We start from the raw sequence: 27136 nt of genomic DNA, 5'->3' as shown, positions 1-27136 counted from the left end.
ATTTCTGTGATAAACACAATCTCTGTGGAGTGATGGGAGAGGAACCTGATTGGACGGGGTTAAGGAAAAATGTGAGGTGAGGAAATGGAGCCCAGACTGTAGGAAACTCTTTTAAGAAGTTAAGTACTGAAGGGAACAGATAAATGGTGCGGTAGCTTGGCTCTTTTAAGAGGAGTGGGTAAAGAAAGTTTTGTTTCTTTGTATACTGTTTAATATTTGTTGTTGTTATTTTAGGATGATCGGTACTGGACATATTTTACACCGAAGGGAATAATCAAGGAGTAAAAGTTTGATGATGCAGGAGAGAAAAGAGAGAATTATGGGAGCAATGCTTTCTCCCTCAGCCAGGAACACCTTGCCAAACTCCAGCTCAGGTGAAACTCAACTGTCTGCCATGCTCCCGAACTCAAGCAGCTGAACATAGTGGAGGAAAAAATACACAGCTAGTCTCACTTAAAATCCATGACTACAAATCTCAAAAGAGCACATAACACTAACCAACAATCCTTTTACACTTCGCTAATATGATGACTTCACCTCTCTCCAAAATAACTACATCACACATTCTTCTCTCTCCAAAAACAAATGGTCTTCACCTCCTCCACTGAAATAGGAGCTATTAGATAGACGTCCTCTCATCTTCCCACCACCAAATCTACCTGCATTTCTGTAACTTCCTTCTTTCTTCTGTCTCTCTGTGTGGTCTGGACCCCACTTCATTATAAGAGGACACCAGCTGAAGGATGACTGAAATATTTAGGCTTTCTTAGAAGAAATAATAAGCCCAAATAAAACTGAAAAATTGCTAAAACTATACAAAACAAAAATGTGACTAAAATTAACGGAAGAATTCAGTCTCCTTGAAAAAGTTAGATTTACAAACTTGACCTGGGGAAATGAGATTTGGTAGTAATAATGCACCCAAATAAAGGTCCAATGCTATGTGCCATCACCTATAAAAATCTTCGTTATAAAATGTATACAGAAAAGCTGTCCCCTAAAGAAAATGATTCAGTAAAATAATAATAAAACGGTATATTTTGACTGTGAAAATCAATCAAGGCCATAAATAGTTATTAACATGCTGATATTTAGAAATGAAGCCAAAACAATGTTTTATAAAAATATTGGGAAGAAACTGTCAGAGAGGTCAAAATGTCCTATACTAATTTGGTATACTTCCTTCCAGACCTATTCCTATGTATTCAGAAGAGTGGAGTTCACTCCCCACTGCTCCAGCTTAGGGCCCTCGAGCATAATCAGCTGGTGAGAACATGGTACAGACAGAGGACAGTTCCCCCAGAGTGTAGAGCCCCGCATACAGGCAACATGAAGTTCTCTTCCATAGGAAGCCTGGGTGGCCAGGTCTGACCCAGCATGGCTTTCGGAGCCTCACGGCAGTTCTCCCTCAGACTATCTGCCCTTACACCTTCTATACAGGGGCTCTTTCTTGGACCACTTTTTCCATTTGGGGGCTCCTGGTATTTTACCTTCCTTTCCTACCCCCAGCATCTTTCCATGCTCCCCTTTTGCCCTATAGACTTTTTCCATTTCTCTTGTAATATCCTTTTTTTAAGGATTCCAAGAATTTATTTTACTAGAAAACAATTTAATATCCAGTCTCACTAGTAATCAAAGATAAATTCTATCATTTAAAATAACAATGAGATACCATTTTCACCTATCAAATTGGCAACAGTTGACAAAATTAAAGGGGGGTGGATATTACTCAGAGCAGCTGAGGAACTGCAAATTGGCTCAACTTTCTGGAAGATGATTGGGCAAGACATCAAAATCTTTTAAATGTTCACCCTCCTTAACCCAGTAATTCTGCTTCTAGGAACCTATCTTTTTCTTCCTTTTCCTTTTTTTCATTGAGATATAACATTGTTTAAGGTGTACAACATGATGGTTTGATATACTCTTGCAAAATGATTACCACCATAGTGTTAGCTAACACCTACATCAGGTCACACAATTCCCATTTCTTTTCTGTAGTGAGAACATTTAAGATCTACTTTCTTAGCAACTTTCAAGTGTATAACACAGTATTGTTAACCATAATCATCATGCTGTACATTAGAGCTCCAAAACTTATTCGGCTTATGACTGGAAGTTTGTACCTTTTGACAAACTTCTCTCACTCCTCAGCTCCTGATGAACAGGGTAGGCTACTCTCAGTTCGAATTTGTTTGTTTTTTTAGATTCCACATAAGTGCTATCATACAGTATTTGTCTTTCTCTGTCTGACTTACCTCACTTAGTATAATACCCTCAAGGCCCATCCATGTTGTTGCCAATGGCTGTAATATCCTTTAATGTTTGTTAGAAAGAACCTCAGTGTCTTTAATGAGAAACTGATTTCAAGCCACTTCCCACTCTGCATTTAAAGAGCTTGGCAGTAGCCGCTCCAACCTAACAACAAGTAAAAAGCTAAATATACTGGAAAATCAACAACTCTTCTTGGATCCACAAAAGAGGGGAGAGAACACATGGCAAACTTCTGCCCCCAAGATTGGAGAGACAGACAGCGAATACAGAGTCATGACTTACCAGAGCAGAAACGCACTTAGCCGAAACGACCTCAGGAACCAGCGGCAGGGTAGGAAAACCGGACCTGTAATTGATGAATTGCTGGAGGCTCAGTACGGACAACTCTGAGAGTTAAAAACTCCAGGAGACCCAGTCATAGGGGCCCCCCCACGATATCGTGAGATTCGCTTCCAGGAGCTTGCGCAGGTTCCCACGGTAAATGTTGGAGAAAAATCCTCTCCTGCTTCCAGCAGGAGGAGGGGAAAATACGCCAGAACACTGCGTGCTTCTTAACAAGGCCTGCCCTCAGGAGAAACTAGTTAACCAGAGCCTAAGAGCCTAACCTGCCGGAGTATTATTAGAACCTAACTCACCTGGCGGGAAGGGAAATACTCCAGTCAGCTCTAGCCTTCCACATGGGGGAGGGGAAGTACCCAGCGGCAGCCCGCTCTAGCCATCCTGTTCCACCTAAGGGGGGAGAAAAAAATGGAGACACACTTATGAAGTTCACAATCCAGAGGCACAGCTTCACTGAAAGACTGAGACCTAATCATAAGACTATAGAATGCTTCCCCTCCAATGCATACCTCATTACCACATTCCTAAAGGCCAATACAGCAGTTCCTTTTACCCAGTACATCATGGCTAGCTATCAAAAAAAAAAAAAAAAAAAAAATTACAAAGCATACTAAAAGTAAACAAAACAATGCCTACATAGTATTCCAATAGAAGAATGCATCATATTTTGTTTATACACTCTATCTATATTGTTTAAAATTTCCACTATCCTAAAGCAATAAAAACCCATATTATATATATATATGTATATATATATATATATATATATATATATATATATATATATATATATTTGTGGAATCAGATGGTAAATTTCCTTAGGATATATTTCTAAAAATCATTTGCCAGAAATTTGAAAATAATAGATTATCAGCTAGCTTAGTAAACAAATACTGTACAATATCACTTATGCATGGAATCTAAAAACTACAACAAACTAGTGAATATAATAAGAAAGAAACAGACTCGTAGAGTCTGTTACCAACAGGGAAAGGGAAGGGGGAGGAGCAATATAGAAGCAGGGAATTAAGAGGTACAAACTAGTAGGTATAAAAAAAGCTACAGGGATATATTGTACAACAAGAGGAATATAACAAATATTTTATAATAACTATAAATGGAGTATAACCTTTAAAATTTTTGAATCACTATATTGTACACCTGTAACATACAATAATTTTAAAAAACTTAAAAAAAAAACAACCCCAACCTCTGGCACAGAAGAAAAGAGCATGGGGAGAAATGTGGGAAGAGGAGAAAATAAGTCAGTCTAGGAAAGTTTATGACCACGTATGTTACTTTTTTCTCCTCTTAAAATGTTTATATTAATTGGTTGAATATGGTAAAAATATCCTTGGACTTCACAGAATATGTGGAGAAAAGTAAGTCTGCCTCTCAAATGTCTCCCAGTTCCTAGGTTTCTCCCTAGTTTCTCTGTCCTTCTAGATATCAGGATGAAGCATTAAAAAAGCCATTTTTGTAGATCTTACATGGTTTAAAGTTTTAAGAAATGTAATATGGTTCCACCTAATATGATATGCATGTCCATTTACTTTTCCAAATATATGACCATAATATATTCAGTGACTTTTTCACATATATCAGGATGTTTTGCTATCAACTTCTCTCCTCAGTGGGAACAAAATGTCTGAAAATCAGCTTTTAAAAATTAAAACTGCCAAGGGATGTCAGATAAGTGGAGTAGAGGAGGTCTTGGGTGTGGTGTTATTCATTTTCCTAAAATGAAAAACGGTTTCCTTTAACTTGAAGAGGGAGCAACACTTTTGAAGTCTATAAATTACATAAACAAATGATAAGAAAACATATTGTGTGAAGAATATCTCCCACTAACAAAGCCCAATGGTTTCCTACAGTCGGAGACAGCCCAGCCTCTGGCTATGCAGGCATGCAGGCTAGAGGGTGCTGTAGTTCAGTCCTAACGTGTTGGTTCCTGTAGCCAGGATTTGGGGATAAAATTGCCTAGAATAGTTTTTGCACCATTAGAGGACCATGGGTGAATAGTTTGTCTACTGCAACCCCACTTCCTGAAGTACATTTTCTGATAAAAAAAAAAAAAAAGGAAATTATTAAATCTTGGCTGTGTACGTAAAATAATATCTTTTCAAAGAAAATTCAGATTATAGAACTGAAAGAAACCATGGAAGGTCCATGGTTCTTAACAGGGAATCGTATCAGTAATGCCATGGCATTTTAACTAATCGTTCAAAGGCAATAAAATGACTTTTTTCAAGTTTGAAACCAGATCTTTGGACACTGCAGCATTGGAAAGTGATCCTTCCTATTTTCTTCCTATTTGTCCAGCTTTTCTGAATTACTGCTCAGTCACCTCTTCAAAAGACATTCCTTATTATTCTCTCCACAAAGTGTATCTAGAATCTCTATATCCTGGTCAACTCTGCTAACCCAAAAAGTACATTTCCTCACTCCCGATCTCTGAGTAAATTTATCCCCATACACAGTATAAATTTTGTCTATTCATGTATTGGTTTTATTTTGACCTTCCCTTGCCTCTCTGTAGTGCATTGGTGTTCCTGTTAGTTTCTAACTTAGAAAAGCATTCGGTTTTATGTTAAGCTGTTTGTTTCAATGGGAAAATATGTTCCTGTGTCAGATTAGAAAATGATGGTTGCGCTTCCAAGCTAGACCACCAAAAACTATTTAATCTATAATTTACCTGAACCATGATGCTGATGCCCCTTTATCAATTATACCTCCATTCCACTGAATAAGCATTGACTAGGCATGCATTGGAAGATTCTGTTGTGTTCCTGATGTGGGACACTAGCAACAAAAATTTCTCTTAACTTCAGTAGGAAGCATGACCACTGGCTGTAGAGTCAAAAAGGATTGCTGGGCATCAATCTCAATGTTCACTCACTGTATTTGAAGTACCCCTGGTCCTCAGGAATATTCTTGTTTTGTGTTCAATAGACATCTATTCTGAAAAATAGTGTGTAGTGGATCTCAAACTAATGAAAGAATGAAAACATGGCAAAATTCAAGTGGGAGCAGTTAGTTCAGACAGTATTTCATTTAGTAATTAAATGAGTGAGCCAAGGTAAGTCAGCCCGCAAACACAGCCACCCCAACTGTTTCCTTTTCTTTAAAGTTAACAGCAGATATGTAGGGAGCATTAGGGCAACAGCAAAAGAGAAACCTAGAAGACTTCTCTAAATCTTGCCACTTCTCAAAATGGAAGTAAAAGAGTGTGGGGAGAAATTAAAAATGGAAAAGATAGAAAGTTTATCTGGGTGCCTTTGGTGAGAAGCAGGGTCAGTTCCTACAGCCTGGTTAGGATGTGATTTGTTCTGGTTCATTTGTAAATGATTATAAGAGGTTTTCCTAAAAGCAACAATGATGTTGCTGCTGTGTTATCAGTTTATATCACCTCATAAGCGAGAACATACCTGGACAAGATTAAAGACTCCAGGTCGCACTTACATTTCTAACCCTCTGCCAGCTGCCTCTCAAATTGCTTATAAGGTCACCAGCAATGAGGCGTGTAAGTGTGCATAGCTCTGTGAAAATCCACCATCACTAATGAAAACAAACTCCAGTGTCTGGTCCAGTGTCAATGAGTCAATCACATCCTATTTGTAAGGAAAAGACAATAGTATTTATTGTGTGGACAGTGGTTCATTAACACACCTTTTTTTCAGAATATTAGTTTGTTTGCTTATAAGTGGACATATTCACTGCACAAAGACAAATGTTCTCATGCTGAACAGAAGGTAAACACTGTTCACAGAGTTTTCTCTCTTTAATGAGCTTTGCTGTATGGGTGGAATATGGAGGGTGATGGGGAAATAGGGAGAATGATTATGGAATAAGTAGCAAATGTTTCCTGGTAGTTGGTTTACATAAGATTAAATGCAATTACCTGTTCCTCTGACTCACTAAAAAGTTTCTCAGTCCAAGAGGCAAGGTCTGCACCTGGTATGTGAGGGAAGCCAAAGGCCTTTCTGATTACTTACCTGCCAGAATAGCCACATTAGCACAGATCATGTGAGTGGATTAATCCATCATCAACTGTAGTCATTTAAGAGAGAAAATTTCCCTAGAAAATAAATCAACCCTGTTGAGACAGGTGTTGTAATGGATGGTGAGTGCTCTAAAAAGGGAAAGAGTATTAACATTATAGGACTAGAGGATAGTTTCCTTAGTTATAAAAGCTTCTTCATCTAATAATTGGTTTATATTTTAGATTTTATCTGAAATAATATAAATATGGTTTGATGGTATAATGGAAAAGTAATGATTGAAATAATAGACAGTAGCCATCTTTCCATAGAGTTGAGGGTTTGTCCTACTCTTTTGTAAACCTGGTCGACAATTTCCTGAACATTATCATTAAAAAAAAAAGAAAGATATATGGCCATTTGACAAAGACAACTATATAAACAAAGTTCTCTCTTTCAATATAAGCAAGACTGATACAGCTGGAAATATTCCCCTAAATTAGGAATATATATATATATATATATATATATATACATACACACACATATATATATATATAAAATGTGTGTGTGTAGGTGTGCATGCTGTGATATATGTTATATATGCTATATATGTAGCTATGATGAAAGCTACATCATTCTTGGGATATTGTTAACCATTGAAGTCCAAATTCAGACTTGACCAAATGAAGAGAAGCCATGAGCAATTATCTAGCACTGGGAAAAGATGGAGCTTGGCATTGCAAAATCTGAGGTGAAGTCCCTGCCCAGTCCCTTGGGTTAGTCACTTAATCCCTCTAAGCTTCATTGTACCACATCTGTCAAATTAAGAATAACATGTTACTTCACAGGGTGTTTGGGCATTCAAATGCCATAATGGAAATGTATATACTTCATAAATTATAAAATGCTCTACAAATGTCATTTTAAGACATTTAAAACATTTGAAAAGTAATATCTGAGACAACTTCCTGGCTGAGCAGGGCTTTCAGGAATTATTTAAATAGAAGAGTATCAGAAATTGAACTTGGCATAATTAAGTATGAGATAGTCACAATTCATATGCACTTTCCAGGCCAATGTACTTACTCCAGGATCCCCATGCCCTCTGGCTGCGGAAGACCTACTCTGTGGACCTGGAAGTCAAGGGGAAATTTTTCAGGCTCTTGAATGACCAGGGCTAGTTGGTTTCTTCACTTATTTTCTGTACTAGGCTCTGGAGATACAGAGAAGACTAATAGCCAAGGCACCTGCTCTTCTGGAGCTTAGAGTCTAGTAAGAGAGACACAACTTAGTCAAGTAATTACCCAAATACATAAAAAGAGTGTAAAGCCTTTAAGAGTTCAGGTGGCTCTGAAGCATATGAAATATGGACTTGATCTATTTTAGTTTTGTCAGAAAGCTCTCCTGAGGAAGTAACATTTGGCCTAAAACATGACAGCAACAAGATGAAGTTGGGGCAGGGTAGAGAGGATGGTAGAGAGGGAACTGTTTTAGCAAAGACATTGAGACAAAAAGAACTGAAAGGAGGATGTGTTGAAGGAGCCTGAGATTGGCAGCAGTAGAAGACACAAGCAGGAGCCAGTCTTTATCTAAGAGCAGAGAAGTGACAAGATTACTGTTTTGAAATAGTACTGCGGAGTGAATTGGTGGGCTGGGAGGCGAAAGTGAAAAACAGTAAGTTTGATTAACATGGAAAGTTTGATTCAACAGAGAGCACTTGCTAGTTTCAAAAGAGGTCTGGGCACCATCCCATACCTATGGATGTAAATTAAGAGAAAATGCTGATGAATAAGTCTTGAGGGGCTCCAACTTTTAAGGCCTCAATAGAGAAGGATAAATCTAAAAAGAAGAGGTAGGAAGGTAAGAGGGACGTTAAAAGCCGCCGTGGGGGTGGGGGGTGGGGCGGAAATGCTACTGAGTGGTCAAGTAAGATGAAGACTGAAAAAGTGCTCATTGGGTTTAGTGACATGGAGGCCATTAAGTCATTAGCAAGAACTATATTGGAGGAGAGATGGGGACAAATGTCAGTCAAAGAGTGAGAAGAAATGGTTATGAAAATTATAAGTAAAAGATTGTAGTAGCTGAGGGGGAACGATAGGGAAATATTGGGGGACATTTTATCCACCCCTCAAATCATGAGCCGGTCACTCAATCTATTAGTCTAGAATTTCTTTCTCCCTTAAATTTGCGGTGGTGTTGGTCCTTAGACAGTATTTGAAGAGAAGGATGGAGATTAGACTAATATATATATAGACTCCAAAATTTAAAAAATAAATAAGTAAACGGGTTATTCATTTCGTCACTACCCACTGTCAGCAAGCTCCACACCAGGATTTATGATTTCTAAAAGCGACTCTCAATGGTATGGTGCTGGAAAGAAAGGAAAAACAAAGATGTAATATTTCTCCACATAAGTGTGGGGCTTCCCTGTCTTTCCAAGACTTCTTTTCCCAAACCATTATTTAAAGCCATGTCCTGTCCCCTCCTAACATCTCTTATGGGTCCATTTCATCCATCTCTGTCTTCACTGGCTTGGAAACATCTCCTTCTATATTAGGCCCTAGACAGGTATGGCCCCAGGGGTTTGGGGGATACCACTGCCTTCTCTATCCCAGTCATCATTCCTCATTCCTTGTCCTCTCACGGTAGACAGACTTCCACCGAGCACCCAGCCTTTGGTGTTATGCTGGCCTGTGCCGAGGTTGATAGAGATGAGATTCCAGCCCCACTTGCTAGTCTGTCAGTTCCTCTCTGCCACTCACTGATAATAAACCACATACCACAGTTGGCAATTGGCACTTGTCTTGCATGTCCTGCTGAGCCCAGCTCCCAGACAACATCTTATAGATCCTGATGCATCTTCTTGGAAGTTTTCTTCTAGCTGAACCTAGATGTTGATGGGCAGTGTAGTATATTCTACAACTCAAATTATTTTTAAAAAAAGTAAATTTATTTTCCATTACTGACCTCATTTATTAACCAATTAACTCAAATAATTAGACTCCCTAAGGATCACCAATACATTATAAAATTAAAAATAAATTTTTTGAGAGTGTTCTGAAAGCCATTTCCCTCTTGCTGAGCACTCAGGTGACCCTTGAGCATAAAGATAAGGATTATGTCTGTGGGAAATGTGTTGGCATCTCTGTTTGAAATGAAACAATGACAGATAACTCGTACATGGTATCAATGTAGTTTCAAATTTTAAAAAATCCACAGCAGAAGTTAGAAAGTTGTACACTTTAAAATACAAAGCAGAAAAAATAAATACAAAGCAGGACAGAAGACATGAACAGATGTTTCACTGATGAGGATATATGGATGGTAAATAAGCACATGAAAAGATATTAAACATAATTAGTTATCAGATAAATGCAGATTAAAATCACAATGAACTATCACTATATACCTATGAGAACAGCAAAAATAAAGTTAGTGACAACACCAAATGCCAGTAAATATGTGCAGAAAGTAGATCACACGTACATTGCTGGTAGGAAGCAAAAAGGTACAGCTGCCCTGGAAAACAACTTGGCAGTTTCTTATACAACTAAACAAGCAATACTATTCAACCCAGCAGTTACATTCTTGGGCATTTATCCCAAAGAAATTAAAACTTATGTCCACACCAAAGTTGTACATGAATTTTCATTGCAGCTTTATTTGTAATAACCAAAAAGTTGGAACAGCCCAGATGTCCTTCAACAGATGAATAGTTACACAAACTGTGGTACATCCCTACCATGGGACACTACTCAACAACAAAGAGAAATGAACTACTGATACTTGCAACAACTTAGATGGACCTTCAGAGAATTATTCTGAGTGAAAAATGTCAATCCTAAAAGTTACATCATATATGAGTCCATTTACATAACATTTTTGAAATGACAAAATTTCGGAAATGCAGAGTGGATTCGTAGTTGCTAGGGGTTAGGGATGGGGGTGAGAGGTGTAGAAGGGAGAAAAGTGGGTATGGTATAAAAGGGCAACAGTATCTTGTTCAGTATCTTGACTGTGGTGACAGATGCAGGAAAACCTACACATGATAAAATTGTATAGAGCTAAACACACACACGCACCCACACAAATAAGTACAAGTAAAACTGGGGACATCTCAGTAAGATCAGTGGATTGCATTAATGTCCATATCATGGTTATGATGATACACTAGAGTTTGCAAAATGTTACCATAAAGAGAAACTGGGATCCCTCTGTATTACTGCTTAAAACAGCATGTGCATCTATAACTATCTCAATTGAAAATTTCAAGTAAAAAAAGAAAGCAAAGCAAATTTTCTTACCACAGTCTTTATCACCATGAATTTCTTTTCTTTGTGAGGTACTCCTCTAAGCAAAATGGTGATGAGCAGTGATCATTAGTAAGCACATGCTTTGCCACATATAGGTTAAGACAGCTGTGTCAATAGGATAGCCTACCACGTGAGCTGGAAAAATAGTTCAAGCAGTTTTTTATTCAGACAGTCAATGAGTACTTTATAGTCTTTTCAATAACATCAGGAGCCAATTTACTATATGAAAACTACAACTATTAATTTTTCCCAAATCTTCTTTTTTCATAACCCACTTCTATGAAAATGTAAGTATGAATCTCCATCTGGGCAGGAGTTTGCAAAAGGCTCTACAACTTGCCTAGCAAAACTTTGACTTTGCTTCTTACCCACACAGTAATTAGGTGAGGAACTCCTATCCATTTATAACCCAGAATCTTGTGATTTCAGGAGCAGGTTTGGTTTTGAATTCTCTTCTCTGCTCCTCTTCTCACATGCTCATCTGGGAACACCTGAATCCTGAGAGGGTGGCTCACCGCCCCAGCTTCTCATCAGTTTAACACTGTAGCCGTCAGATCACATTTTAAAAAATCCATTACTAAGTTACTCTAACACAGACATACTTTCACAAGCCTATCTTAACATTTTACTTTCTATTTTAGAAAGGGTTATTATAAGAAATAGCCACATTAAGACTGTTTCTGCATTTCCTCAAACTATGAATTGAATGTGCTGTCTACCATATTATTAAATGTCTCCTATGTAATAATTCTTGCAATAAATTTCTCTCAGAGTATTGGTGAAAACAAAATGTCCCTTTGGGTACAAAGGTATAATTCCTGAGATTAGATCACGAGAAATATAGAATCTAATGTGATTTATTTTTGCCCTACCAAGAAACTCAGACCTAAGTTTTGTGCTCATTTACTATTTTTACCTAACTAGAGATATTTTCCTCTTCCTCATACCTATTTACTTCAATATAACTTGTCTTAAAGGTTGTACTTATTTAAATTTTATCAAAGATTTCTGCCAACTTAAGTTCATTTAATTCTAACAATTTAATAATAAAATCATTATACTACTACCTTAAGCATTATTTATTTTAATTCTTTTTACAAAAAGATAAACAATATACTCGAAAGAAATAGAACCAGCAAAAGGACACTTGCAGGATTACTTAATGTGTTTGTGTTTCCATTCATTTTAAAACTTAAGACTCAGGGATATTTAGTTCCCTATTTTAACAACTTCGTAGATTCTCTTGATCTAAGAAAAATTGATTGCTTGTATCTAAACTCAAATTGCCAAGGATAACTCATATAATAGACATTTAAAAAAAAGAAAAAAAGCTCACCCTGCCAGAGATTCCTCCTAATAGTTTCTGGTCCTAAATAAAAGAAATGACTCATGTAAATGTATTTTCTGCTTAGGTGTAAGGAAAATCAACAAAGGAGGAAAACTTATGATCACTAAAAGTCATTGTATTAGTAAAAAACTGACTAGGATACAAAAGTCACCATTGAAGGAATCTCATTTCTGATCTGCCAGTTTGCAAACCAAAAGCTGGTGCCAAAGGACATCACACATATCTTGGCTTTATGTAGCCATCTTTTCTCTTACCCTCTATCAGGAGTCCAAGGATACGTTACAATTTTGTACTAGCTGGTCCAAGCTGGCAATCTCTTTTTCCCAATTTACCTCCATCTCTATTCCTTTCTTTTATATCAAAAGTGACTTCTACTGGAATTTCAGAGGAAGCTGGATAGAGACCACTGAGCCATGTGCCCTCCCAGCCTGATCCTTCCAGGGGCCATTTCATCTTGGGGCTCTCAGCTGTGGTTTTCTTTGGTTTCTTTTGACAGTAGTTCCCAAGATCAGCAGTTCCAGGTGGTTGATCACGGACACTTCTCGGGTTTACTACAGCCTTCTTTGATGATTGCTCTTGCAGGTGATAGTTCCAATCAATGATGATCATCCTGTTAAAAGTAGTGTCCCTCACTTTTGTACATCTACTATGACCCTATGTCTTAACTGAGGCTGACTTATTCATACAGATACATACAGTGCCCAGCAAAGAGAACCCAAGCAACATTACTCTGCTCGTTGCAAAAATTCCAGACCTAGACCCCTTCACTCATGTGCTTTTAGCTCCTCTTCGTCTTGTTCCTGGATTCTTAGATTCCTTCTTGACTTTTGGACCCATTAACTGGTTTGTTTGGTTTTTTTTTTTCTTTCTGATTTTGGCCCATAGCACTCTTTCTTACACACATGCTACAGACTAGCTCTCTGGATGCCTCTGACCCCTATGGTTAAATAGTAACTACCTTGTGTAGTGTCCTACAGGCCTGCCTCACTCTCCCTTTGACCCCCATTATGCGGCCCTACAGTTCTTTCAGGGATTATATTCAAAGTCTCTTATGAATGCTAATTCCTATTCCTCTAGGGAAACTGCCCCTAGTAAAGGAGGGAGGACAATACTCAGAGCTGCTTCATAGACTTTCTCCTGCTCTTTTTGGAACCAGAGCCTAAGCCCACTCTTGTTGCAAATGAGTCCTCGGAATATTGGAGAATGTCCACCTAGGGGATGCTGTGTGGCATCCATCACTTCCCTATGTCCAATTCAGATATGAAGGTAACTTGACCAAACACCCAAATTCCTTTTCATTTTTCTTGCTCACCCAAGGCACTCATCCAGATTGGAGCACAGGAATATCCTTAGCTATTTCATAGTTCCCCAAGCTGGATCAATTTATTGGACTCTATTATTCAAAGTGGTCACCTCTTATACTGATAATTTTAACTATTCCACTTAGATGGTTCCAGTCACAATGCTCTCCTTTCAATTCCTCAAATACAGCAGGCACATGGTAACAGGGCTTATTTGGCCTTACATGATCTAGCTTAGGCTCACTTCTCCATCCTCATCTTTTGCCACTTCCTTTCTCACTTCAGCCATGCTGAACTTGTTTCAGTTCCTTGAATGCTATTACAGGGATCTGAGATTCACACTTATTTGTGATTTTGTCTGACCCTAGTTAACCCCCAGCTTTTATTAATCCTTAGAACAATACCACCTTAGCCCAAGTTTGGATCCTATGGTCTATCTGTGTGCATGCGTGGTGGCAAGCTGCAGAGTATCATGATTTAATGGGAATTAAAATTACATTTGTTTAGCATTTTTCAAAGTATTTCCTGGTTACACCTGTTTACTTGATGGTCTCTACCATTAGACTGCACACTTTGTGAGGTAAGAGGCTGTGACAACATGGTAGATGGTCAATTCATATTTGTTGAATGAATGAACTATCAAACTATAATTTTCCAATAAATCTCTTCAATGAAGTGTCTCACTTCCACTTAGATTGGTTATACTAGTTATATTCACGCTCTTGTGAACATGGAAATCCTACCCTGCTGGTGTTGCCTGACCCCATCTCCCTACATCACTCTTACAGCTGGATTTTAGCTGTTTCGACAGTGAGAAGTAAAATGGGGCTGCCTTGGTTTTATTAGTAAATTAATTTCCTGAAATGAGAAAAAAAAGCTCAGACAGCAGATACACCACCATGTTCACAGACTATGCATGCAGTGTTCAATGAAAGGTACTTGAAAAGACATTTCATTCTTTATTCTTATGTATGAAAATGTTGACTATGACAGTTTGTAGTCCAAAACACAGAAACCTCAAAGTTGGCAGAGAATGTTATCTGGAAGGCAATGTCTGACCAAATACTGAATTATTATCTCATTCCCAGGAAATGTCCTCCCTATCAGTAATTTTTGCTATGATTCTACCATAAGCTTCAAATTGACCGAATTTTCATAAACAGACTAATTTTTCTTCTTAAGGCAACTTTAAAAGCAAAGTTTTTGAGAGTAAGTGGAAATGGCACTATTAAAAAGATCTGAATAGTTTTTCCTCTGACCAAAGACATCCCCATTTTTGCTGAAATCACCAACCATGCTATGCTTTGCTTTTTTGCTCTCACTGAAATGTGTTTATATATCTTACTAAAATAGAAACACTGTAATCAGTTCCTTTGAAAAGGAAGTAAACACTAGCCCTTCCTTCACAAGAGGAGGTTCGTTCATAGGAACAAGTACCAGGAGTAAGTCCTGACCAAACTACAAGGAGCACTGACTCATTTTTTTTAAATCAGATTTTTATATGAGAATAGGTTTCAACTATTCCATAAGGTACAATACCTGTTGAGTAAAATACTAAATTTTTCCCAAAGTTTTTTCTTGAGTTTATTACATCTAATTAATAGATTCCTCTAATCAAACATTTGAAGAGATACCATTTTATTCTTCAACCTTTTAAGAATGAAAGAAATAATAATCATTTTAACCTCTAACTTCAAAAATCCAGATTACTTTTCAAATACTTTTATCATTAATCAAGGCAACTGCCGAAGCAAATACTTTAATCCTAGTCAATGTCTTCAACTATTCAAAGATTGTCCTGAGACCTGAGATCAAAACAGATCCTAAAACTCTCAGGTCAGTTCTAAGATCCTGGAACATGCCTACCTCAAGGGCCAGTATAGTGAAATGGGGTGTGGGGTGGGGGGATGGTTTGGTAAAGTAGCAAGATCAGTCCTGTGGGAACAAGATACAGAAAAGAGAAGTGTTGATGGTAAGGAGGAAGAAAACATGGCAGATTCTAGTCTTGGGTTGAGCCATAGATTTCTTTTTTAACTGAGGTAACATTGGTTTATACCATTATATAAATTTCAAGTGAACAACATTATATTTCTACTTCTGTAAACACTACAGCATATTCACCACAAAAAATTTAGTTTCCATCCATCACCATACAGTTGACCCCCTTTACTCCTTTTGCCATCTCCCCTACCCCTTCCCCTCTGGTAACCATTACTCTGTTCTCAGTATCTACGTGTTTCTTTGGCTTGGTTTTCTCATTTATTTTGTTGTTCGTTTGTTTGTTATATTCCACATATGAGTGAAATCATATGATATTTGTCTTTCTCTGACTTATTTCATTTATCATAATATTTTCAAGGTCCATCCATGTTGTTGCAAATGGCAAGATTTCTCTTTTTTTATGGCCACTGGTATTCCATTGGATATATATTCCACTATTCTTTATCCTATCATCCATTGATGGGCACTTAGGTTTTTTCCATATCTCAGCTATTATAAAAGAATGCTGTGATGAACATAGGGTGCATATCTCTTTTCAAATTAGCATTTTTGTATTCTTTGGATAAATACCCAGAAGTGGAATAGCTGGATCATATGGTAGTTCTATTCTTAATTTTTTGAGGAATCTCCATACTGCTTTCCACAGAAGCCACAGACTATCTTAAGATATCAACCCAGAGAGAGATGTCTGGGATAGGTACCTCATCAGCTTTCCTGAGTTGTGACTGCAGTTTGGCCAAGGAAGGCAAGCCCCAGTCATGGGTTGTTCTGCTTATTGCTTTGAGTAAAATGATCTCCTTTCTTACCTGTTGCACATGTCTATCATGTGTATTATCTAGTATGTAGCTATTTTTTTAAGCTTCTTGAGGCAAGCATTTGTGTCTTATAATAGTCTGCACCACCATGCATCTGTGCCTGGCACAGAGCAATATGCAAAAAAAGATTCGTTAAATCAATGAATAAACTAATTTTTATAATACTTGAGGTTCAATGTAACAAATCACAGAGAAAAGCATGTCTTCAACATAGTTCAATCTGTACTGCTTATATTATGGACAATATACAATTTGTTACTTGATTAATATTTCTAAATGCATACATTTAAGGAAAACACTAATTCACCAACAGAAAATGCAAGGCAATATCTTCTCATTTGGAGTGTGCTGGTATTTAAATGGAACAATACTCAGCATTTTTAATTGCTTAGTTTGGGACCAATTCTGCTTTCTCATCTTTGCTAATCCTCATGTTTGTCACAGGCATAGTCATACTCTGTATTTATTCCACAATATTAGTTCATCTCTAAGCAAAATGTGGTGCTTCCCCTGTTTTACATCTTCTATTCCAGCTTCCTCCACAAAACATCTGTGCCAGGCACAGATGCATTATGGTGCAGACTATTATAAGACATAAATGCTTGCCTCAAGAAACTTAAAAAGATAGCTACATAACTAATAATACACAAGGTGTCTTTCACCTTCACCTTGTTCCACAAAATATTTATTAGTAATAAAAAATAATATTCATTGATCTTTATTATCCCTAGAACATGACAAGAAATGTTATATTATTTAACCTATAGAAACATTTTACTGATGAAAAAAGCCTGGAAGTTCAGTAGATTATATAAATTGTCTACAGTCATATAAATGTCAAAGCTACTGTCACTAATACCTAAATGGAACTAAAAAGAGGGGTCAATGTAGGAGAAATAGATTTGATATTGGCAGTTGATAGCACAGTGGTAACTGTTGACAGGGTGGGAATGCATGAAATGACTATCTCAGAGAGAGAACATGAATGTGAATAAACAATTCCAAATTAATCCTGGGTGAACATTTAAGTGTCAGGATGAAGAAACAGGAAAGTGAGAGAAACTGAGAAGGAGCAGTAAAATAGGTGAGAAGAGAACTAAGAACCGGTAACACTGTAGAAATCAAGAAGAAAAAATGACCAATAGTGTTGCTGCTACAAAGAAGTCAAGGAAGTTGAGGACTGAAAACAGGTTCTGGATTTGTCAATTATAAAGTTATTAGCAATTCTAACCAGCATATTTTCTGAGGAGTTGTGGAGATAGAAGTCAATTTCCAAAGAGAGATCAGGAAGACAGAGAGAGCAAGTATACACAAATCTTATACACATTTTGGTGTCAAAAGGAAGAAGATAAAGCAGTACAGTTGGCCCTCCATATCTGCGAGTTCCTCATCTGTAGATTCAACCAAACTTGGATAGAATGTATTGGAAAAAATTTCCAGAAAGTTCCAAAAAGTAAAACTTTGAACTTTCCACACACAGTGACTATTTACATAGCATTTACATTGTATTAGATATTATAAGTAGTCTAGAGGTGATTTAAAGTATACAGGAGGCTGTGCATAGGTTATACATTACATAAGAACTTGAGCATCTGTGGATCTGGGTGTCTGAGGGGGTCCTGGAACCAACCTCCCCACAGATACCAAGGGATGACTATAGTTTGAGGCAAAGTCAGAATCAAGGGGAGATTCTTTTAGTCCTTTTTGGCTCTCTTTTTAAGAGGGAGGAGACAACATGTAGAACGTGAAGCCACCAATAACTGATTGAATGAAGTCCTAAAAGGGAGGGAAAGGATTCCCTTAGGGAGACAGAATGAGAGGAGGGAGTGGTGGGTGAAGTTATTCATGCTGGAAGGATAGGAAAGGGGAATAAATGGGCTTTATTGTATCCATGACTTAAGAGATAAAGTGATACACTTAGAATGAGAAGATGAGTAGGATAAAGAGTTGCAGAAAATTTGAAAATATTTGGGACCATCCCAGTGAGGAAAAAGAAAGGCAACTTTAAAAAAAGAAAGAAAGAAAAGAACTATCTGGAAGCACTAAGTGCTCAGAGGGAGGGTGGACTCACCATAAATTCAATTTTCCCAACAGAACTCAGGTCAGCAAGTTTCCTGCCCACCATGGCTCTTAAAAACAACCACTCTTTCCAGTAAAATGAAGCTGAAGACGGGAAACCAGATTAGCCAGATTGGGGGACTGTACTCTCTGAAATAAACTACACTCAGGAAAAAGCAAGAGTTTCAAAACCAAATTGTAAGACAAAGTAAAGGCTTCTTTTTATCTTTACCCTCTCCACCCTCCAGTCACTACTTCTCCCAGAAGATATACATCCTTCACTTTCCTTCTCTTTCCCCTCACCTATTTTTCTCAAACCCGACCCAAACTGTGCCATCTATTAAAATCAAAACTGAAAAATGCGTATGTGTTATTTTTGAATCCAAACATCCCATGATTAGAGAATATTTCATTTTTATTTCACATTGTCTCAGGTCAATGTGCCAGGTTCTTAAGCTTGTCACAAGTCTCAGAGATCATTCCCTAGAACTGCAAAACAAAGAATCCTGTGACAGAAATGCTGACAACGTGGAAGGACTTTGTGATTTGCTGAGTTACTAATCATAACTTACAATTTTGAACATTTTCTTTTGGAATTAAAATTCCATATCCTAACATGCCCATCTCTCTATATATGGATTTAAAATCATTTAAAATCAACTTCCATATATGAATGAAATGGTAAACTATGTTTTCAAGTACCTCTCCCCCCACCATACACATTCAACTTTTTAAATGATCAATTTCTCATTAATTCAATCTTTTCTCATACTGAAAATTTACAGTAATTTAGAAATGGGTTAATTGTAAGTTTCCCTTTTGCACATCTTTCAAGAAGCAAATAAATAAACACAATTTCAAGGGTAATTTTTACTTGAATATATAAATTATGTTGACATTTGGAGTGAATATATGCTAATGGAAACATTTCTATGGTGAGGCAAATCAATGTCACATTGTCTAACTATAGATTTGCTGATCGTTCTTCTGTATTCATTAAAAAGGACCTCTACTAGAATGCATGTTAACCTAGATCCAGGTCCTGTCTCTATTTGATAGTACAGCTGACCCTTGAGCAACAAGAATTTGAACTGCAAGTGTCTACATATATGCAGATTTTTTTCAACAGTAAACACTACAGTACTACATGATCCGTGGTTGGTAGTATCCACAGATGCCAAACCATTGATATGGATGAACCGCCTATACAGAAGACCGACTGTAAGTTATACCTGGATTTTCTTTTTTTTAAGGTATTTTTAAATTTTTTGTTTTATTTTATTTTTTAAAATTTATTTATCTTTGGCTGCATTGGGTCTTCGTTGCTGCGTGCGGACTTTCTCTAGTTGCACTGAGCGGGGGCTACTCTTCGTTGCGGTGCACAGGCTTCTCATTGCAGTGGCTTCTCTTGTTGTGGAGCATGGGCTCTAGGCACGTGGGCTTCCGTAGTTGTGGCATGTGGGCTCAGTAGTTGCGGTGCACGGGCTTAGTTGCTCTGCGGCACATGGGGTCATCCCGGACCAGGGCTCAAACCCGTGTCCCCTGCATTGGCAAGCGGATTCCTAACCACTGCACCACCAGGGAAGTCCTTATACTTAGATTTTCAACTGCTCAGAGGCTTGGCTCTCCCAACCCCAAAGTTGTACAAGCGTCAATGTAATAAAATTGCATTCCTACTTAAATATTTTATTGATTTAAGTAGTACACTAATTCTAATCAGGCTTGATCCTAATTACTTAGTGTTTCAATATAATCTTATGTTTATTTTACTTCTACCTTTTAAAGTATATGTTATTTTTATTCCTAGGAAATTCCTTAAAATAAAACATTTATTTCACCAGTGTCAGTCTATAATGCTTCTTTAATGTCAGATCAGAGGTAGTGTTTCAAAAGGAACAGTTCTCAAAAGCCGTGACAGTTCCTGCCACAGAGCTGAGCTAAAATGAAGACTCCCCACCAGGCAAAAATTTTAAAGCCTAGTCTGAGATATTTTCTGTACTTAAAAGTAAGAAACTACATTGGCTTTAAAAAACAACAAAAACAACTTTATTATTTACATTTTGCATTAATTAAGACAGGGTATCTGTTATTTATTGACATATATAATTGTTTAATGGAATTTTACTATACGTTGAACTTATTTGAAACAACCTAACTTTCTCTTCTGTCTATTTCAGAGTAATTGCCTAACAATGACCTCTCTAAATTTGTTATTTCTGGAATCTGCACTAATTCTGTTCATCTCTGATAAAATGTTCCGATGCTTAGAATTCTCTCAGTCATTCTACAAACTTATTTATGCCGCAAATGTATATTGAGGACGTGCTATCTCTAACCAGGCGCTGTGCTGGATGTGATAATCCAGAACATTGGCATTCTGTTCTGGAGGAACTGACATCTGGGTGAAGGATCCAGTCACGGACGAGAACCTGCGTGAAGCAAGATAAATTTAAAAAAGGAATACGCAGTATGCAACGGTGAGGGGAGCACCTATCACAACCTGGTGAGGTCAGTGTACCAGGCTGTTTTACAGGGGAGGTGATGCTGGGCTGAGCCCTAAAGGAAAGGGCTTTGAAGATCACTCACTTGTGCGAGGGAGGCGTGCCAGTGCAGGCAAAAGCCTGGGAACGTGATCTGCTGACAGCTATGAGGGTATATTAGAGAGTCTATATTGCTAGATTTTCAACTGCATAGGAGAAGAGGAGGGGCTCATTCTCCCTAACTTTATAGTGATCGGAAGATTAGACTTTAGTCCTAAATTCAAATTGCTTCAACCTTAAAAAAATTTGTATCTAAGAGTTTGACTGAAGTCACAGTTCTTTTGTTCTTGAATGCAAGATGTTCTAGAAATGGTCTCTAACCAGGTCTTTCACTTTGGGACAGGAAATGTTCAAAGAGCAAAACTGTAAACCATGGAGTCCTTCTGAGGAGGAATGTTGTTTATGCACCAGAGGAAGCCAAGGCTCAGCGAGCTTGTGGGTTGAGGGAGAAGGAGATGGGGTTCAGGACCCTGGGTTCTTGCTTGTATGGCTCCAGACTGGAGTGACTGGGGAGGGCTGTCCCAGAAGTGTTTCCTAGTCATGAAGGAAAGTCGTATGAGAGGCTGTCTCCTTCCCGACTGTTTCACTTTTAACCCAACACAACAAATAGAAAGCAGATTCCCCAGACACTACAGAAGAAGATAAACAGCCTGAGGAAAATCGGACATCTGCAAATCAGCATAGACTAGCTCTCAAATACTTTACATGAGTAACAAATTAAAACAGCAGCCAAGCAGGACATGGCAGATGGGGGACTGGGCGGAAAACAGAAGCCTAGGCTGAAGATAAGTACCTGATAAAACCATTCTTTTCAAAGAATGCCAAGAACTCAGATTTGAAGATTAGCCTTGTCAACTTCTTAAGTCTCTGATTCCTCTCAAGAAAAGATGTGATGAATAGATAAGAGTAAATTATAAGGAGTTTTTGAGTAGTTGTTTATAAGGTACTTAAAAGCAGTTCTTTTAAGCCTCTTAAATGTTTCAGTATCCTATTAATTTACGTTATATAGAAGATGACTGACTTAGCAAATGCACACACTGGTCCAGCCAATTATCACAAACCTCAAAGTAGTAGAGTCAAAACCAATGAGGCTATCCGATGCATGTTAGCCCACACTGTTAATTTAGCATTTGAAGCTACATTTAAAGGCAAAAAACCTATTACCCTTCATATGAGGCTCCATCAGTTATTAATTAAAGATTATGCATTCTGCTTTTCCCTGGTGTGATTCTGTCCTGCTCGACTGTTCCCTGGAACAGTAGTCTTTTATCTCCATCCACCTTCTCTCCCACCTAAGTGTGTGCCACCAACCCATGGAAGATTTGATGGACATGGACATGAGCCCCCTGGGGACCCAGAACTATCTTTTCAGTTGTGAACTAAAGGCCGACAAAGATTATCACTGTAAGGTAGATAATGATGAAAATGAGCACCAGTTATCTTCAAGAACGGTCAGTTTAGGGGCTGGCGCAAAGGATGAATTGCACATTGTCGAAGCAGAGGAGATGAATTATGAAGGCGGTCCAATTAAAGTAACACTGGCAGCTTTGAAAATGTCTGTGCAGCCAACGGTTTCCCTTGGGGGCTTTGAAATAACACCACCTGTGGTCTTATGGTTGAAGCGTGGTTCAGGGCCTGTGCGTATTAGTAGACAGCACTTAGTAGCTGTGGAGGAAGATGCAGAGTCAGAAGATGAAGAGAAGGAGGATGTGAAACTCCTAAGTATACCTAGAAAGCACTCTGCCCCTGGAAGTGGTAGCAAGTTTCCACAGAAAAAAGTAAAACTTGCTGCTGATGAAGATGAAGATGATGAAGAAGATGACGATGATGATGATGACTTTAATGATGAGGAAGCTGAAGAAAAAGCTCCAGTAGAGAAGTCTGTACGAGATGCTCCAGCCAAAAATGCACAAAAATCAAACCAGAACTGAAAAGACTCAAAACCATTAACACCAAGATCAAAAGGTCAAGAATCCTTCAAAAAACAGGAAAAAACTCCTAAAACACCAAAAGGACTTAGCTCTGTAGAAGACATTAAAGCAAAAATGCAAGCAAGTATAGAAAAAGATGGTTCCCTTCCCAAAGCGGAAGCCAAATTCATCAATTATGTGAAGAATTGTTTCCAGATGACTGACCAGGAGGCTATTCAAGGTCTCTGGCAGTGGAGTAAGTCTCTTTAAGAAAATAGTTTAAACAGTTTGTTAAAATTTTCCATCTTATTTCATTTCTGTAACAGCTGATATCTGGCTGTCCTTTTTATAATGCAGAGTGAGAACTTCTCCTACCGTGTCTGATAAATGTTGTCCAGGTTCCATTGCCAAGAATGTGTTGTCCAAAATGTCTGTTTAGTTTTTAAAGATGGAACTCCACCCTTTGCTTGGTTTTAAGTATGTATGGAATGTTACGATAGGACATAGTAGTAGTGGTGATCAGACAAATGGAAATGGTGGGGAGACAAAAATATACATGTGAAATAAACTCAGTATTAAAAAAAGATTATGCATTCTTACACATTAAATACATATACACAAAGGCCTCTTTTTTTTTTAAATTAATTAATTAATTTATTTATTTATTTTGGCTGCGTTGGGTCTTCGTTGCTGTGCGCGGGCTTTCTCTCGTTGCAGCTAGCGAGGGCTACTCTTTGTTGCAGTGCGCGGGTTTCTCATTGCAGTGGCTTCTCTTGTTGCGGAGCACAGGCTCTAGGCACACGGGCTTCAGTAGCTGTGGCATGTGGGCTCAGCAGTTGTGCCACAGGGACCCTAGAGCGCAGCCTCAGTAGTTGTGGTGCACGGGCTTAGTTGCTGTGCGGCATGTGGGATCTTCCCGGACCGGGGCTCGAACCCATGTCCCCTGCACTGGCAGGTGGATTCTTAACCACTGGGCCACTAGGGGAGCCCACAAAGGCCTCTTCTGAAGACAAAAAAAAAAAACCAACCCAGTTATAAATAGACTGCAAAGCACGATGAACCTCCCTAGCCAATTGGCAGGGTGCTCCCTGTTGCAAAAACACCCCAGCAGAGGAGTCTGTCATCTGTTATGAGGCATCCAAGGATCTGAGTGCTTGGGAGGCAGAGCTCCTCTCTAGCTCTGAGAAGCCCAGCTCTGGCTGGGGGCCAAATCAAGAATTACTGTGAAGCTCTTGAAACCTACAGATACCAAAAAAACAAAAACAAAAACAAAACTCTCAGATATTTTGTATTAAAAGTTTGGGGGGGCTTCCTTGGTCACCACAATGAGAAGCCCGCGCACCACAATGAAGAGTAGCCCCCGCTCGCCACAACTAGAAAAAGCCTGCGCGCAGCAACGAAGACCCAACGCGGCCAAAAATAAATAAATTTATTTAAAAAAAAGAAGAAGAAGAAAAGAAGAACATCTTCCTTAGAGATAAAAATGGCAGACACTCCTAACATCTAAATAACAAGTAGGCCCAACATCATTGAGAATGCCAGCACAGAAGTAATAAAAACAGTTCACATCCAAAAAGGCCTCTTTCACACCGAAGTTTTAAAAAGTCTCCCTTAAACAATGAGTTAGAGGAAATATAAAAATAAAAAAATAAAAAGTTTTGGGTAGAGTTCTAGAGACAGCAGACTCAAAACATAGGTGAGGCTCCCGCAAAGCTTGATGGTGGGGCGGATCAGTACACCTTGCTGCTGATTTAAAAACCTAATCTAGAGTATTGCCTCAAAATTAAGAATTAATGCACTAAGACAAACCTAAATTTGTAAAATTATTGTTGAACTCTGCTTCCTAAGAAAGATCTTTCAGGGTCCTTTGACTTGCTTAGTTCTTAAGGGCAGTATTAAATGGGATACTATCTTTGTCTAATGTAAATATGGTCACCATCTTATAATTGGGAGACATGAAGTCAGAAAGGTAAGGAATTTTCCTTATATCACACTGCGGAAAAATGAGTTTGTAATAGAATTCAAATATTTTCAACCAGTAACTAGAAATGACAACAATCATATAGCCAACTTTCTATTATCATGTTTTTTAATTCTTTCCATGACTTTTGTGTTTCTTTGATTCTCCAACCTATAATGTAGGTACTACTGGCATATACTGTTTTACGTGTGAGGAAACAAGCACAGAGTAGCTGCATAACTGCTCCAGTATCACACACAGCTGGTACATATGGAGGCAGGAGGGAAATTCATAGTCCACGCTCTTAACCATTGTACTTTTCACCCTTTATGTCTCTACCTACTTCCCCAAATAACAGTTTGTGGGTATTTTGTCTATCAGACACCATGAATGAACTCACCGTAGAGTAAGTCCTCCCTCTAGACTCAAAGGCAAAACAAAACCACGAGGGTGCCTTTTGGTCTAACAATCTGTGATCCAGTATCTGCTGAGAGGAGGCACCCCACTTACAATTCCTGCCACAGTCTCTGTGGTTCAGGGCCTCGACCCCCCCCCCCCAATCCCACCAGCATTCACATTAGTTGTCATCAAGCATTCTCTCCATGTACAACGTTGTTTGTTTTGTAGAAACATAAAAACACATTTCAACCACCCATCTGTTGCTTAAATCTCTTCTATGATACCCTGGCCAAGTGGTCCAGAAATTTGAAACTTCCCATGGTAGCACATTCCATCCTGGTTGGCTTTCACTGAGAAACGTCTTCCTCACGTTGAGAAAAAAAAATCTGTCTGTAGCTTCCTTTTATTTTTTCCAGTTATAACTATTAGATCTAATCTGTTTGTTTGTTTTTATTTTGAGAATTTAATAAACATTACAGGCCCTACCCCCAGAAAAAATGTAGTCTGTAGCCATGCACAAAAGCTGACAAGCAGACCTCCTAAGGCATATAATGGTCCGTGGGCCTTAAGCTTAGAAACCCTCTTCGATAATAACCCTTCAAATGCTGTATGGGGGCGAGCGCTCTTCCCCTCTGTATTGTGCACCGGGTCCAAGAAGGGACTTGTGTTCTTTTCTCCCCACTGAACTGCATCTGCTTAGATTTTGGTCATTCATTTCAGCCCATGGAGACCTTTCTGAACCCTGGTCTTGTGATCTAATCAATTCACTATCCCTCCTTCAAGTCATGAGGCTTCCTATGATACACAAGGAAGTGTGCACATTTAACAAACAGAATATAATCATATGCAGTTAAGTTTGCCACCCAGGAGACCTGCTTTTGTTCTGATTTCTTCAATGTTGGGTTAATTCAGGAATTAGACTAACCAACTCAGAGGATACGAAAACACATGAGAGCCACATGATTGAAGGTCTAGGTACTGATTGCAAAACTTCCTTTTACAGTCTAGTCTGTGACCTCAGGACACCCAAGTATTTTCCCAGGCCTAAAGCACCCCTGCAACTGTAGTCTTCCTAAATAAAACAGTGGCTGCCCAGGGGCTATCTCTTTGGCGTGAAGGATTCTCATGGCCAGCAACTTTACAAATGCCATGTTGGGTATTAGGGTTTTTTTTAATGATTTAATTTGCTTGTTTTTAAATGAATTTTTTCATGCTTCGAGAGTAGCTTCTAGTGTTCTAGCATTTTGTGGACAACTTCACATTGATCCTGTCCAAGTACTTTGTAGATTTTATAAATTAAATCATATCACTTCTAGTGTTTGTCATTTCATAACTAAGAGTTTTAATATAGCCAGCAATGTGGAAGAAGATTGAAAAAGATTTGAGTCAGAGGACCCCACTCTGTCATTAACTAACCAAGTGATCACAAGCAGTTCTTCTATCCTTTCTGGGCCTCTTATTTCTCATATGTAAAAGGAGGGAGCTGGGTTACTTCTTCTGTAACGTCTCCTCCAGTTTTCAATATCGTTTATTCTAATTTTGTTAAATTAGATGGATCCCCTGAAACATCAGAACCAATACAAATAGCAGTATCTGAATTCCTTTCTGTGCCTTAAACTTCAAGGCAGGAAGTATGATTTTAATACACAAGGGCTACCACAAAACATCCTTTCACTATATTAGTGACGCATGGTAGGTCACAGGACACAATCTCTCTATTCCAATGATTCCTAAACTTTGGAAACACCTAGGGAATTTTAAAAATTGATGATTCCTAGATCTCACCCCCAAATGTTCCAATTTCATTGGGAAAGAGTGAGACCACCTGGACCAGCAGAATTATAAAAACTTCTCCAGTTTAGAACCGCTGCTCCAGTCCATAGTTTTCAATTCTGAAT

At 38.3% G+C, this 27136-nt stretch overlaps 1 pseudogene across 1 annotated transcript; it reads left to right on the top strand.

Annotated features, from left to right (window-relative positions):
- The first annotated feature begins 3372 nt into the window (after nucleotides 1-3372).
- Nucleotides 3373-24308, top strand: LOC309631220 (nucleophosmin-like; annotated as a pseudogene). Its single transcript, XR_014249520.1, has 2 exons — nucleotides 3373-23120; nucleotides 23292-24308. The product of XR_014249520.1 is annotated as a nucleophosmin-like (transcript).
- The last annotated feature ends 2828 nt before the right edge of the window (nucleotides 24309-27136 follow it).

Source organism: Balaenoptera borealis (assembly GCF_965194805.1).
Source record: "Balaenoptera borealis genome assembly, chromosome: 6".
NCBI classification, from domain to species: Eukaryota; Metazoa; Chordata; class Mammalia; order Artiodactyla; family Balaenopteridae; genus Balaenoptera; species Balaenoptera borealis.
The sequence above is the reverse complement of the archived record's forward strand: the minus strand, read 5'-3'. Positions and strand labels throughout refer to the sequence as shown.